The sequence below is a fragment of the Gossypium arboreum genome, chromosome 4 (assembly GCF_025698485.1).
Source record: "Gossypium arboreum isolate Shixiya-1 chromosome 4, ASM2569848v2, whole genome shotgun sequence".
NCBI lineage: Eukaryota > Viridiplantae > Streptophyta > Magnoliopsida > Malvales > Malvaceae > Gossypium > Gossypium arboreum.
The window spans coordinates 10475119-10490390 of NC_069073.1; the positions used below are offsets into that span (position 1 = coordinate 10475119).

Consider the following 15272-nt stretch of genomic DNA (forward strand, 5'->3'; position numbering starts at 1 on the left):
CCAAGAGGGGAAGGTTAAGAGGGTTAAATAAAAAAGGCTCTAAGGTTTTTTTTTTGAGAAGATAATCTGTTAAATGAGTTTTTTAGGGCTAATTTTAGTTTTTATATATGAATAAAATGGCACCGTTTAAGAGATGGAAGAACCCACGCATCGACCCGACCCATAGTCGGATCCGCGTGTTTTTGTTCCAAAGAGGGGAATTTGTGCGTTTAGTCCTTCCTTTTTGCGCCATCATTTGATTGGGGCCTTTCTCTTTTTCTTTTGTTTTTTTAATTTTTCCCTGAAATTGGTGCAACATTTCACTTTAGTCTGCGTTGAAACTTTGCGTTTAGAAGCTTGGAATAATTTCGTTTTTAATCCTCGCCCGTTTATGCGCATTCTATTTTGGCCCTGGATTTCTATTCTAATAATTTATTTGTTTGTAGATTATTCTGTTGCTTTTGTTTTTGTTTCAATTGAGTCTGTTTGTGTGTTTGTTTTTTATTTTTTTATGACTTATTCATTATTCATTTTTTTAAAAAATTGTTTTAGTTTATAAATTGAATTATATTGTATATTTTGTTAATTTCATATTATCCTAGTTGATTATCTTTAAATTCTCTTTCAAACATGTTTATATATTTTCTTTTAAATCTATTTATGTATATAATTTGTTTCCTTTAAGGACCCAATTTTAAATTATATTTTGTTTATCTCAAACACTTTCTTATATTATTATTCTTTTATATATACATTATTTATATTAAGTTCTTCACTTTATGTATATTATTGATAAATAAATCTTGTTTCAAATTATTTTGTATGACCATTGATTTCATATTATATAGATTGTTATTCATATATATTCTTTTGTATATTTTATATGGTTGTATTTATATAATTCATTTATGTTAAAACTTTCTAATATGTATATTATTTGTTTTAAAATTTTATATGGGTATACATTATTATTTTTATGTACATAATTTATATTATATTTTTATTTATTTTGGTTTTAAATTGTTTTGTATAGCACTAATTTTAAATTTCTTCTTATAATACTTATTTTGAAATTCATTTATATGTTGAAGTTTATATTTTATGTATTATTTATTTTTATTTTTATTTTTATTTTATAATTGATTTCAAATTTTTGCATGTATCATTTGTTTATATACATATAATTTACTTTTAAATTGTTTTTTTTTTACATTGTCCATTTCAAATTTATCTTCCTTTACATTATTTGTTTTAACATTGCTTGATTAACATTTAAAAGTTTTTTTTTGTTTCATTGTTTAAATAGATCTTTTTATTCATTAGTCTTTATTTAGAAATGTTAAATAGTATTTTATCATTGGGTGTGTTTTGATTTACATAATTTGTATCTTTATATTATTGTCAATAATTTATATAATATGTTAACCATGTACATGTTCCATATTTGTTACTTTGATTTTTTTCATTTCCGTGTATTGAATTATGATTGAGATTGCCAATTTATTTGCCTAAAATTGTTCATTTCATTTTCTTTACTTCAAAAATACCGAATAAATGTATTATAAGTTCGTTTTTATAATCATTCCTATTTAAAAACTTATCAAAACAAGGTAATATTTTGTGTTTGAAAATTTGAGAAATTGTGTCCTAACGTGCTGGGTTTCGATTTTCCGTTTGACCGAATAACTAAATATCCTTTCCAAATTTCATCCATGTTTTCTTAAATTAAAAAACAAGGTAATATTTCGTGTTTGGAAATTTGAGAAATCGTGCCCTAACGTGCTGAGTTTCGATTTTCCGTTGACCAAATAGCCAAATATCCTTTTAAAATTTCAATGCATGAATTTTGGGAAATCATAAGATGATCTTGGTATCGAGGGTTTGAAATATTGTACCCTAACGTGCTGGATATGATATTTTATTCCTTCAGGATAAGGGAGTCTTAGCATCCAATTCAAGTATATTCAAACATTTTTAAATGGGATTGTATTTTAAAATCTTTTCAAATTTTCAACATTAGGACATTAATCAATCAATTACGTACCAATTTTGGGCGTTGCGAGAGTGCTAATCCTTCCTCGTACGTAACCGACTCTCGAACTCGTTTTCTTGACTTTCGTAGGCCAAAATCAATATTTTAATAAAATAAATTATTTTATTAGGTGATCCAATCACACCTAAACAAAAAGGATTGGTGGCGACTCCATACGATATTTTAAAGTCGATCCCCATTTTTCAAAATAAAAAAATGGTTTCGACAAGTAGATTTTATGTACACGAACATTTGTCGAGGTAAGTTCGTGTAACTAAATTGTGAATATTTATATGCTTGAATTAAATGTTGTGTTTGTGAATTGTATAAATATCATATATATATGAAATTGAAAATATATCTGACAAAGCCCAATCAATAATAATGCCCGATAAATGATAAATGATAAAAATTTTACTTTTATACTTGAAATGAATGTTAAATGTGTTTATTTGAGTATTGTGAATATTATAAATGTATGAAATAATCAAATGCCTGATAATGCTTGAAAAATGTTAAATCCCGTTTGAATAAATGAAAATCGATGGATAAATGTGATTTTCAAAATGAATGAGGTCCTGCATTTGTTGTTGACGGGATTTAGCTCAGACAAGTAATCCTAGTGACCTCATTATAGATAGGATTTAGCCCAGACGGGTAATCCAGGTATAAGTCCTCTCGAGCATATATTATGGATTGGATTTAGCCCGAATGTGTAGTCCAGATCAAGCTCTTTAAAGCATATTTCATAAAAAGGATTGAGCCTGGACTGGTAATCTTGTTGTATGCATGTACGGCCCGAGAGTGTACTCTCTGAAATAGTACCTTATGGGTACCATTGGACATTAATTGTCGAATCCTGATTTGTACACCTCGAGTGTACTACTTGTGTGTCCATCGATATTCTGAATAAATTCAACAGGTAACAATCCAGACATGAGAAGGTATGAATAAGAAATGAGTTATTATACGTATTTGTCTAAAATATAAGAAAATGACGATACATAATAATCGATATATGAAAATATGAGATGATGATATTTGTACATGGAATTTATTTGATGAATATATGTCCATCCTTGATTATAGACTTTTACACCTTGAGAGTACTACTACTTGTGTGACCTTGATATTTCAAATGATATGAGTAAAGTTCTGATATGAAATAATCTGAACTTGAGATGAACTATTATGAAATTATACTTGTAATATAAAGAGATGATTTATACATGTTAAATAAATACATGTTGTGGAAAGAATATGTGCATGGAAACTTGATTGTTGTTGAGCCCATATATGTTTTGATGTTATTATGGAATATATGACTAACAAGGGTAATGAGGATGTGTGTAGGGCTTGATGTCAAACTGATTGAATATGCCTTTCATAGTTACCTCAAAATAGAATGAATGGTAAGTTAAGTACAATTTTATACCAACTTATTTAGTTTTATTTCTCTATTTTTATAGTAAATAGGAAGCTTGTTGGATTGGAAGCTTGGCGGAGATCACTCACACTATCCATTGGCCCATGTCGGTACAATATGGTAAATCAATTATGGTTATAATGATATGTATAGGTTATATTGGTCATTTTGGCATGTAAATGTAAATGATCATTATAATCTAGCCATTGGAATGGCTAGTGATGATTATGTTTTGGCACATGTATATATGTATTTAAGTTTATTTTATAGAGATAAGTGTTTATTATTGATTGATTGAGAAAGATAAAATGAGTATGCTTATAAAAGGTCAGATTAAAATCATGGATGCATGTAACAATATATCATGTTAGATGTTATAAATTGCTTGAATTCATTGCTTGGATTGGTTGGTATTTGGATGTAAGTTGGTGCAAGAATTTGGTAAAAATTTTGGGTGAGAAATGAAGCTAGAAGTGGCTTTATTTTGTCCACACGGGCGTATGTCTAGACCGTGTGTGACACACGGCTTGGTACATGGGCGTGTGGTTAGGCCGTGTGTGCCCTGCACCTTAAAATTGAGAAACAGAATGATCAGAATTGAGCACACGGACAAAGACATGGGCGTGTGTCTCAGCGATGTATGCTACACGGCTTAGAACATGGGAGTGTGTCTTCGCCGTGTGCAACCTGCACCTAATTTTGAAAGAATTTAATTAACCACACGGCCTAGCACACGGGCGTGTGGCCGACCGTGTGCACAAGTCAGAGAGTTACACGTGGTCGAACACGACTTGTAGCACGAGCATGTCCCTTGGACCACACGGGCGTGTGAGCCCTGCAACTTGGAAAATTTTTGAAATTTCACAAAAAATTGTTAGAGTTTCCGATTAAATCTTGACTCGAGTCTAATGCTCGTATTGGGCATCGAGGGTCCATTTAAGGGACGTTATGAATACTTTTGGAAAATAAATAATAATTGACTTGAAATACTTGTAAATGTTTTGTAAACTCTGGTAATGCTCCTAACCCTATTTCGGCAATAGATACGGGTTAGGGGTGTTACATCAACACCCAAAATCACTGTACATATAGGTGAGTTCTCACAATCCTATTATATGCCAATTATATCCAACGGTTTCAAGATTACAAGGCCAAAATATCTGAAATCAAACACATATCACCTATTGGTTATCAGTGCACTATCACTGTATATTTGCATCTTTAGCAAAGCATTGTCACTAACATTTAACATATACATAAATTGTACACATTTGCACTTTCACAACGGTTATCATAACCACATATCACATGTTATAACATCTCAATTCATATAATCACAAACACATAATCACATAGTTCACAAGATAACATAGGTATGAGAAAGCTTACACTCAGAATTTAAAGTAGGGGTTTAGGCTACTACTAAATTCTCTAATAACGCATTGAATAATGTCCACAAGCAATTATTCCAAACACTCACAAATTACGCTTTCGTCGAAGAGCCGAAAGCTCCAACTAGCTTTTCCTTGCCTTTATCTCTACTTGTAGAAGGTCCAATCGAATCTGGAACTTCAACACAACAATTCACACAACAATGCATTCAATAATCAACTAAGAACTCACCATAAGCAACCCAAAACATAAGCTAAAACTAACTTCTCATGTAACTGAAACCTTTAACATAGCCAACATAAAACTCAAATATCTCAGTCTATACTCAATATTTTCGCCTAAAATCAATTGCGTTCATTTATAATTCACCTATGACTAATTCCCAACCTTTAAACTATAATAAAATACTCAATTCATAGTATTGACTTTTTCGACATGTTTTATGGCTATTTTTTGAAAATTCATTAAACTCAAAAATTATTTAACGAAATGTCAAAGTAAGTTTAGAAACCTTCTAATCATGTTAAAACAAGTTTAAAACCACTTTAAAACTATGTTTTTATGCAAAAATCTAAAATCCATCATTAAAGACCCAATTTTCAGTTTTTATTCAAAACATGAGATTTAATAGCCAAAAACTTGGTTTTAAAAACTAATTAACATTTAAAACTAATAGGAAGATGAATCATTGCCTTATTTGATGAAAAACTAAGCGTTTGATCGAAAACCCAAAAAACTTGAAGTTTGATCGAAAACCCAAAAAACTTGAAAGCTTGGCAATGGAGAAAACTATGGTGATTTTGGGTGTTTTTCTTTGTATTTAATGGAGGTTTAAGGCTTGAATGTCGATGGAAATCAAGAGATTATAGTTTAGAAATAAAAAATCGATTGAGAGACTCTTAGGAGAATGTGAGATGACAAAACAATTGAATGAAGAAAGCTAACGTGAAAATAAGCAGTAGGTGGGGGTTTAATAGGTTGAATTTTAAAATTTGGTATAATTTCCTTTTAAAAACTTTAAGTTTTGACTCTTTTACAAATTAATTCTTTTTTTTCCAAAATTAAAGGTGTTTAAAACTCATTTTCAGAAATTGATTTAATTTTCTAAAAATCATAGTAAAAAACATTACCAGTATACCATGTCACAAAATTCCGAACACTCTAAAGCTAAAATCTCTAAAATATCCCTAAAAATCCTAGGCCCTATTTTGGGGTGTTACAGGCTTCCGATGGCCTCCATCTCTCACATCCTATCTTGGTGATAGGTAATTTCTTTTCAACCTCATCAAGTTTATTCAAATAGGCTATAGTCTAACTCGAAATTTGTCGTGGCGATGTAAACATTCTGGTATGGACCCATTTATTTCCTGCGGACTAGAGAGACCAAACTGCGCATGCGATCTTTCGACAGGTATTACTAGGCAGAGTGTTAAACAAATTTTGAATCCACTGTTGATAACTTATGTCCTCCCTTACTCCCTCCCATCTGATATCTAGTAGATGCCAAGTCTCAACTGTGAAAGAGCAGTCGCGAAACCCATGCTTCAAAGTCTCAACACACCTCAAACATTTTGGGCAAGTCGTAGCTCCCACCAATATTTTGTTGTACAAGTTGTAAAAAGTAGGAATTAGATTATTGAAAATACGTCTGAATGTAATTTTTACCTTTTCTGGAAAATTTAGCTTCCATAATTTCTTGTAAAAAGGTGTATAGCAATTATCCCCCTCTATTGTATTTGCATCCCTGATTCCTTGTAATAATCTATACCCGCTCTAAGGGCCAGTTCTGCATTTCTTTTCAAAAGCACTTCTGGCTCCAAAAGCACTTTTGGAAGAATTGTTCAAAAGCACTTCTCAAAAGCACTTTTCCACAGCACTTCTCAAAAGCACTTTTCAAAAGCATTGCCAAACTAGCCCTAAATGGTAAATACTCCTGAAGACTATGCTTGTCAAACGATCGCATCTACCTAGGCTTACGAAGCAAGGGGAATGCAAATTATTTTCCTTGCCAATAGTGGATAAAAAAAATTGGTAATTTTCTCCATATCCCACTTTTTGTCCTGCTGCACTATTAGCTTCGAAACAGTTGTAAAAGGCTTAGAGTCGTTTGTAACTTGTATTTTTCTTCGTCTTAATCTAGGGACCCAAGCATCTTCCCAAACATTTATTTTAGGCCCATTCCGACTTGCCATCCTAGCCCATCCAACAACAACCCCTTTGCTTACCAAATACTCTTCCATGTATATGAGGGGTAAGCTCCTAACCTTGCTTGCAAAAAATCTGAAGTAAGGTAATATTTTTCCTTAAGTGATTTTGCTAATAACGAACTCTGATCATTAATAAGACATCAACCTTGCTTAGCTAAAAGAGCAGTATTAAATTTACTAAGATTCTGAAAACCTAAACCATCATAATCTTTAGGTCTACACATTGTAATAGGCCAATTTTGGGCCAGATGAAAATAAAGAATAAACCCAAAATAAACAACAAATGTCAACAGTCCAGATTACAAAATTATGACCCAAATTACAAGGGTTCAATAGCCCAACAACTAACCAAACCCTAACCCAAAAGATACAAGGCCCAAATAGCCCAAAAATTAAAACACTCTAAAGAACCCTAGGGTTCTCATGCGCCGTAGCAACCATCAACAGCCTCGATGGCACTTCTGTACATTTCCACATCAGTTGAACCTGCGAGAAGAAATGAAACAGCAATAACAGAATCTAGTAGCAGTATAGCTGGAAAATAAAATAGATTTATTTTTTTTCCTTTCTTTGATATTTTATTAGATTTGGTTATAAAAGCCAAATGAAAACACTGTATTGGGTACGAACAAACGCATATCAGAAAATACAAGCAGATCAAAGGGATTATTCTAAGGTCTTTTGTTTTCTTTTACTTTCTTTATTTATTTTTCTTCTTTTGAATCTATTATACATATATTTTCGAAAAATATACAAAAAAAGAGAGAGGACGTACCTTTTATCGGCTGGAATAAGTAGTTTTTTTAGGCTCTGACCACCGCGCACGGTGGTCGACAATGACGAAACCCGTGGCGGCCAATTGCTGGTTCGATGGCCGGACCCTGGGAAACCAGAGAGAAAACCCCCTTCCTTTTTTTTAGAGCACGGCAAAAATGAGCTTTTGCTCATTTTTTTTTTTTTTGCTTTTATAGCCACTTTAAACGACGCCGTTTTGGTCGGCACTCTTAATTCCAAAACGACGTCGTTTTAAGGCCCCGGATTCGCGTGTTGACCCCACCCGGGGAGGATCCATGTGTTTTCCATTAACGGGCAATTTGTGCATTTGGTCCTTCCTTCTTTCTTGGTCTTTCAAATCGATTTATTATTATTTTTCAATTTTGCCCCATGATTTTACCGGTGATCCATTTGGGTCCGCATCAGAACGATGCGTTTTGAGGGCTTGGGATATTTTCCCAATTAGTCCCTTTCTTTTTCACGCGCGTTCATTTGGATCCTTATCATGTTTCGTCAAATTTTGTATTTTATAATTTGTACTCTATATTTATTTCCAAGTACAATTTAAGCCTTAACCCTTTACAACTTCAATTTCTTTCATTTTTTTATTTTTTAAAAAAACTGTTTATTTAATATTTTATTTAATACTTTACTTATTTTATTACTTTCATTATTATTTTTTTATCATTTTATATCTTTTACATATTTTTAAATGTTAGATGTATTATTATTATTATTATTATTATTATTATTATTATTATTATTATTATTATTATTATTATTATTATTATTATTTCTACTATTATTATTATTATCATACTATTAAATTAATTAGTTAAATATTTAATATTTATTCGTTTGTTTATTTACTTATCATTTTATATATAAATTCATTTTATTTTCATTTTTTTATAAATTTCTATTTTATTTGTTTATTTCAATTTTTATATAATATCCATTTCAAACACTTTCTTATATTATTATTCTTTTATATATACATTATTAATATTAAGTTTTTCACCTTATGTATATTATTAATTGTTTTTAATAAATCTTGTTTCAAATTATTTTGTATGATCATTGATTTCATATTATATAGATTGTTATATATATATATATATATATATATATATATATATATATATATATTCCTTTGTATATTTTTATATGGTTGTATTTATATAATTCATTTATGATAAAACTTTCTAACATGTACATTATTTGTTTTAAATTTTATATGGACATACATTATTATTTTTATGTACATAATTTGTGTTTTATTTTTATTTATTTTAGTTTTAAATTGTTTTGTATAGCAATAATTTTAAATTTTTCTTATAATACTTATTTTGAAATTCATTTATATGTTGAACTTTATATTTTATGTATTATTTATTCTTATTCAAATTCTTACATGTGTCATTTTTTATATACATATAATTTACTTTTAAATTGTTTTTCTTACGTTGTCAATTTCAAATTTATCTTCCTTTTATTAGTTGTTTTAACACGCTCATTACCTTTTAAAAGTTTTTTTGTTTCATTGTTTAAATAGATTTTTGTATTATTCATTAGTCTTTATTTAGAAATGTTAAATAGTGTATGTTGTAAGATTACTACCATAGGGTGTATTTTGACTACATATTTGTATATTTATATTAGTGTCGATAATCAGATAATATGTTATCCATGTATATTTTCCATATTTGTTACTTTGTTATTCATTTCCGTGTATTATGATTGAGATTGCTAATTTATTTGCCTAAAATTGATTATTTCATTTTCTTTACTTCAAATAAACCGAATAAATGCATTTCAAGTCCATTTTTATGATCGCTTATTTGAAAGCTTCTCAAAACAAAGCAATATTTCGTGTTTGGAAATTCTAGAAATCATGCCCTAACATGCTGGGTTTCGATTTTCCGTTGACCAAATAATCGAATATACTTTTGAAATTTTCGATGCATGAGTTTTGGGAATCATGAGATGATCTTGGATTTGAGGATTTAAATTGTCGTATCCTAACGTATTGGATGTGATATTTTATTCCTTCGGAGCAAGAGAATCTTAATATCCAATTCGAGTATATCCAAACATTTTTAAAAGAATTGTATTTTAAAATCTTTTCAAAATTTCGACATTAGGACATTAATTAATCGATTAGGTACCAATTTTGGGTGTTGCGAGGGTGCTAATCCTTCCTCGCACGTAACCAATTCCCAAAGCCGTGTTCTTGAATTTCGTAGGCCAAAATCAATATTTTAATAAAATAAAATGTTTTATAGGTGACCCGATCACAACTAAATAAAAAAGATTGGTGGCGACTCCATATTTCTTTTTAAAGTTATCCCTATTTTTTCAAAATAAAAAATAGTTTCGACACACATTTTTTACCACTTACACCAATGAATTTCACGCTTACCCCCAAAGTTTTGCCACCAAAACCAAGCGATGATTTGTTCTAATTCTGAGCAAAAAAAAGCTGATAATAAAAAGCAATACATAGTAAACATAGGTATAGCTTGAAGAATACTCTTAATAAAGGCCTCCTCCCCCCTTACAATAGCGACCTCATACACAAATTTTTAATGCAATATCTCATTCGATCCTTTAGGCCCTGAAATGTCGTTTTCCTGTTACGTCCTACCATATTCAACAAACCTATATACCATTCAAGATCCGTAGCAACCTGAACTCCTAGACAACTCGATATCACTTGCCTCTCCCCCTCGTCGATATTGGTGCTAAAATAAATGGTTGATTTATCGAAATTCACACATTGCCCCGACGCTTCTTCATATTCTTAAGTAATCGTTTTAGGGCTAAAACTTCCCCTACTGTAGCGTCTTCGAAGAGGATGCAATCATCTACAAATAATAGGTGAGAAACCTTTGAGGCCCCAACAAATTTTTACCCCATTTAACAATCTGTTTCGACTAGCCATGCACATCAAGGAGGAGAGACCTTCGCTACAGATCAAGATTAGGAACAAACTAAGTGGGTCACTCTGTCTAAGACCCCTCTCTAGGAGAAATTTGCTCCCCACCTTACCATTCATAATAACCGAGTACGAAATCGAACTAACACAATGTATAATAAAATCGACCCAGTTTACTGCAAATCTCATTTTCAAAAGCATCCTCCTTATGAAATCCCACTCCACCTTGTCATATGTCTTACTCATATATAGCTTTTCCTCTTTAAGACCTCCAAAATTTCATAAAGTAATCAACCGGCTAGGAACAAAAGCGTTCTACGCTTCATCAATACAACTATTAAGCACTTTCTGAAACCTATTAGTCACAATTTTAGAAATAATCTTGTATAAGACCGAACATAGACTAATAATGCGAAAAAACTTCATGCTAGTTGGATTAAAGGTTTTCGGAATTAGTACTATGTGCGTATGATTAATGTCCTCCAAAAACATTAGATTCGTTTAATACCTCAAGACAGTACTGCCCCACCTTTTGTCCCACAATGTGCCAATAGGTTTGAAAAACAGCGCAGGAAAACCATCGAGACTAGAGGCTTTAGTTGGTGCCATTGCCTTTAGGGCCGCTTTGATTTCTTCAATCTCATACCTAGCCGTGAGGCGTGTACTCAACTCGTTCGAAATACATTGATTAACCCACTCCAATAAGGTATCTGAAATATTAACACCCTTCGAAGTGAAACGCTTCATGAAATATTCCCTTGCAATATTGCTAGCTTCACCCTTATCAGTAGTAAACTGCCCATCCCCTCTTTCCAACCCCTTTACCTTATTCTGCCGCTTCATTTGAGATGCAAACTAGTGGAAAAAACTCGTATTCTTGTCCCCTTGCTTAAGCTAGTTAACACATGCACTTTGCTCCGAATACATCTCCTCCTTTTCCAATGCCAAATTCAACTCGACCTTGCTTGCCGAAAGCTCTAAGATATTTTCATTATTTTAACTCCTTTACTCTTTTACTCCAGCATCTCCTAGTTTCGCGCTTATTTCTTTTAACCTATCCGCCCATTCCATCAAGCCACAACCTAGCGATTCAATACGTTGAGGCACTGTTCCCCTGCTAAGCTCCCAAAGTCGACAGACCTCCATCTCACAAGTATCTTCCGACATCCAAGAGGCCTTGAACTGAAACTTAAGCTTTTGAAAACGTCGCTTAAATTTTTTTTTTTCAATAAATAGTATATTTTTAGTGAAGCTCACCTTAAAATTTCCCTTACTACATGGCATTAAAGACAATATTATTTTAATTAACTTTAAAAAACATCTTAAATGATATTTGAAGTAATGAAAGTATAAAATTTCAGTCTATAATTTATTTTGAATTAAAATTTTCTCCAAAACTTTTCTATTTATAAGTTACTGACAATTATCCCTTTTTTTATCAAAATTTATTTTAGCCATTATTTTAAGTTTATTTGTAATGATGTTTTAAAATTTAAAAAGAAAAAATATTTCATTAAAATTACACATATTTTAATAATATTTAAATACAAAATTTTAAATTATTCTATATTAATATTTATTTTTATTAATAAATACAATTATTTAATACCTCGCACAGGTAAATTAATTAATATTTATATTTGTGAATAATATGTCAAAAAAAATTATGAAGAAAAGACGAGCGTAATATTCGAACAAAAAGCACTTGAATTTAAAAAGTCCAAAATCAAAAACTTGGTATAAAAAATGTGATAATCTAAACGAGAACCAAGGTAATTCAAACCTAAAAAATCTAAATGTTAAAGCACCTTGAGTTTAGAAAAGTCCAAATTCAGAAAACTTCAAATAAATAAAAAAATATGATAATCTAAACCAGAAATCCATTGTCGATGAGGAAATTCAAACCTAAAAATTCTACATATGAAAGTAGCTTGAGTCTAGAAAAGTCCAGATTCAGGAAACTTCAAATAAAAAATATGATAATCGAAATCAGAATTAGTCTGGATATGATAAACAATTATGATAATCTAAACCAAAACCAATTTGAATCTGAGATTTTTCAAACCTATAAATTCTAAATATGAAAGCACCTTGAGTTTAACAAAGTCAAAATCCAAAAAACTTTGAATAAAAAATATAATAATCCAAACTCCAAATATTCAAAATCAACACAACTCAATCCTACACATCTAGGCAGCCAATGATAACATCAAATCTTATATATACACCGGCTGCCAATGAGGATTTGGTTCACATTCAAATCTCAACTCAGTTCCATAACTCATCATAGCAGAAGCTTTTTTTTTTTCAGAAAAGCAATTAATCCACAAAAAATGAAAAAAAAATACATAAGAAATTAACTCTAATTATTTCTCAAAAGATTTCTGCTCAAAATAGCCAAAATAAAAATGATGCATTATTGAGATCAGAGTTTGGTTAATAATATTGTCGGTCACTGTTTAATCAGAAACACGGACCAAATTAAACCTCATCATATCTCAAAATATTTGAAAAGAAATCATATATATTCGCTTCGAAGAAATTTCAAGAGATATAAATAAGAAAGATCATCAGAGACTTAAATACAAGTAATCACGGATTAAATCCAATCATATTGTTGCAGTTTTATTTTTCTCATCAATTGATCAATAAAACACGAAATTAAAAAGAAATTACATTACATTTGAAAAGAAACTGAGAACGCCGGAAACCCTTAATGAGGAGAATAGATAAAAAAATATATATAAGATTGGTAAAGGCTTTAGGTTTTGGCAATTATTTATAGAACTGATTGAGGAGTTTTAATAAACCCTAAACTTAAACGGTCCGTTTTGTCTTTGGGCCTTCCGGATAGTCGTCGGCTTAACTGGGTTTCCAAATTTTGGCACGCCTTCTTTGAAGGCTTGCTTTTATCTTTCATTTTCTTTTTCTTTATATTTTTTCTTTAATATTTTTATCTTATTAAAATTTAAAATCTTAAGAAATTCCATATTATATCAAAATAATGAATTTTATTCATATTATTTTTAATTATTCAAAGTACATATTTCCTTTTATATACATATACCATTTGGGATAAATTTCAAGATTACATGTCAACTTTTAGTTTAATGTACAATATTATATATGAACTTTGATTCGAATAATTTTATAAATAAAATATTAATTTAATTAATTTTTTTATAAAAACTAACATAATTATTGATATAACACTATTTTAAGAATACATATTGCAATACAAAGATTCATATATATGTAATATAAAAGTAAATTGAAGTATTTATTCCTTTAAATTTGAACATTTGAATAAAACTAAAGTTTCATGTATACCTTTAAAACGTAATTAAAGTTTTATGTGTATAACTACATTGAAATAATATTATTATATCAAATTTCGCATGGAATTAAAGTTCATGTAAAAGAACATTGTAATGACTTGATTTTAGTGAAATCGAATAGTAATTTGGGGACAACAAATCCAAGTCAAAAATTTTATTTTATTATTATTCTATTTCCTACAGAATGATAGTAGTACCGTATAAAAAATTCGTTAAGAAATTTTACCGTTTATATGTTCAATTTGATAAAAAGGACTAAATCGTGAAAAGTGAAAAAAGTTGAATTCTAATAGCTAAAGGTATTAAATAGCTATAGAACTTTAAATTAGAAGTCCTTATATGATAATTAGACCATTAGAGTTGATAGTGGATTTAAATGGTTTGACATTATTGAAATTTGAATAAATTTTTAAGGTAAAATTTTGTAATTAGTAATTAAAGTTCTAATAAATAAAACAAAACAAATTATCATCTTCTTCCATCCTTTTTCAACCGAAAATAGAAGAAAAGAGTAGCCATTGTTGAAGCTACATTTGGCCATCCTTATATTCTCAATTAGGTATGCATTTTTGTCCTCTTTTTTTGTGATTTCTATGTTTTCAGGATTGTAGTAGCTTAATCTAGCTAGCCCGGGGACTAATTGTGAAAATTTTAAACTATTAGGGTTTTTCCATTGATGCATGTACATGAGTTTTGAAGTTTGATGATAGAAAATGGATGATTGTTGTTAGATAAACAACTTTTGTAAAGGGATTTTTGGTAAAATTGTCAAATAGGGACTCAATTGAAAAATAGAAAATATTACATGGTGAAATTGTGAAATAAATGTAATATAGAGCATTATGGGACCTAACTGATATTCGGCCATTGTGGGTTATGGTAGAATTTCATGAATTTCCATTTTTATGAGTTAGGGACTAATTTGCAAAGAAATTAAAAGTATAGGGGAAAAATAATATTTTTTCCAAAATATGAATTTGGGCTAAATTGAATAAGTTATATATTAAATTGAGTTAAATTTATCCGAATCAAGTCAGACCTCGTACAGAGTTAGATCGAGGCAAAGAGAAAGTCTAGGATTATTCGCCTTAGTATCTACATATACTTATTGAGGTAAGTTCGTGTGATTAAATTGTGATTATGTGTTTTATTTTGAAATATGCATGAATTGTAAATTTGCTACATG

General features: G+C 30.1%; 2 non-coding genes across 2 annotated transcripts; both read right to left on the reverse strand.

Moving 5' to 3' along the window:
• Positions 1-13169: 13169 nt before the first annotated feature.
• LOC128292075 (small nucleolar RNA SNORD18) lies at positions 13170-13248 on the reverse strand. The gene has a single exon (XR_008282060.1). It is a non-coding gene; the product is annotated as a small nucleolar RNA SNORD18 (small nucleolar RNA).
• Positions 13249-13313: 65 nt separating this feature from the next.
• Positions 13314-13395, reverse strand: LOC128292079 (small nucleolar RNA Z199). Its single transcript, XR_008282064.1, has one exon. It is a non-coding gene; the product is annotated as a small nucleolar RNA Z199 (small nucleolar RNA).
• Positions 13396-15272: the final 1877 nt, after the last annotated feature.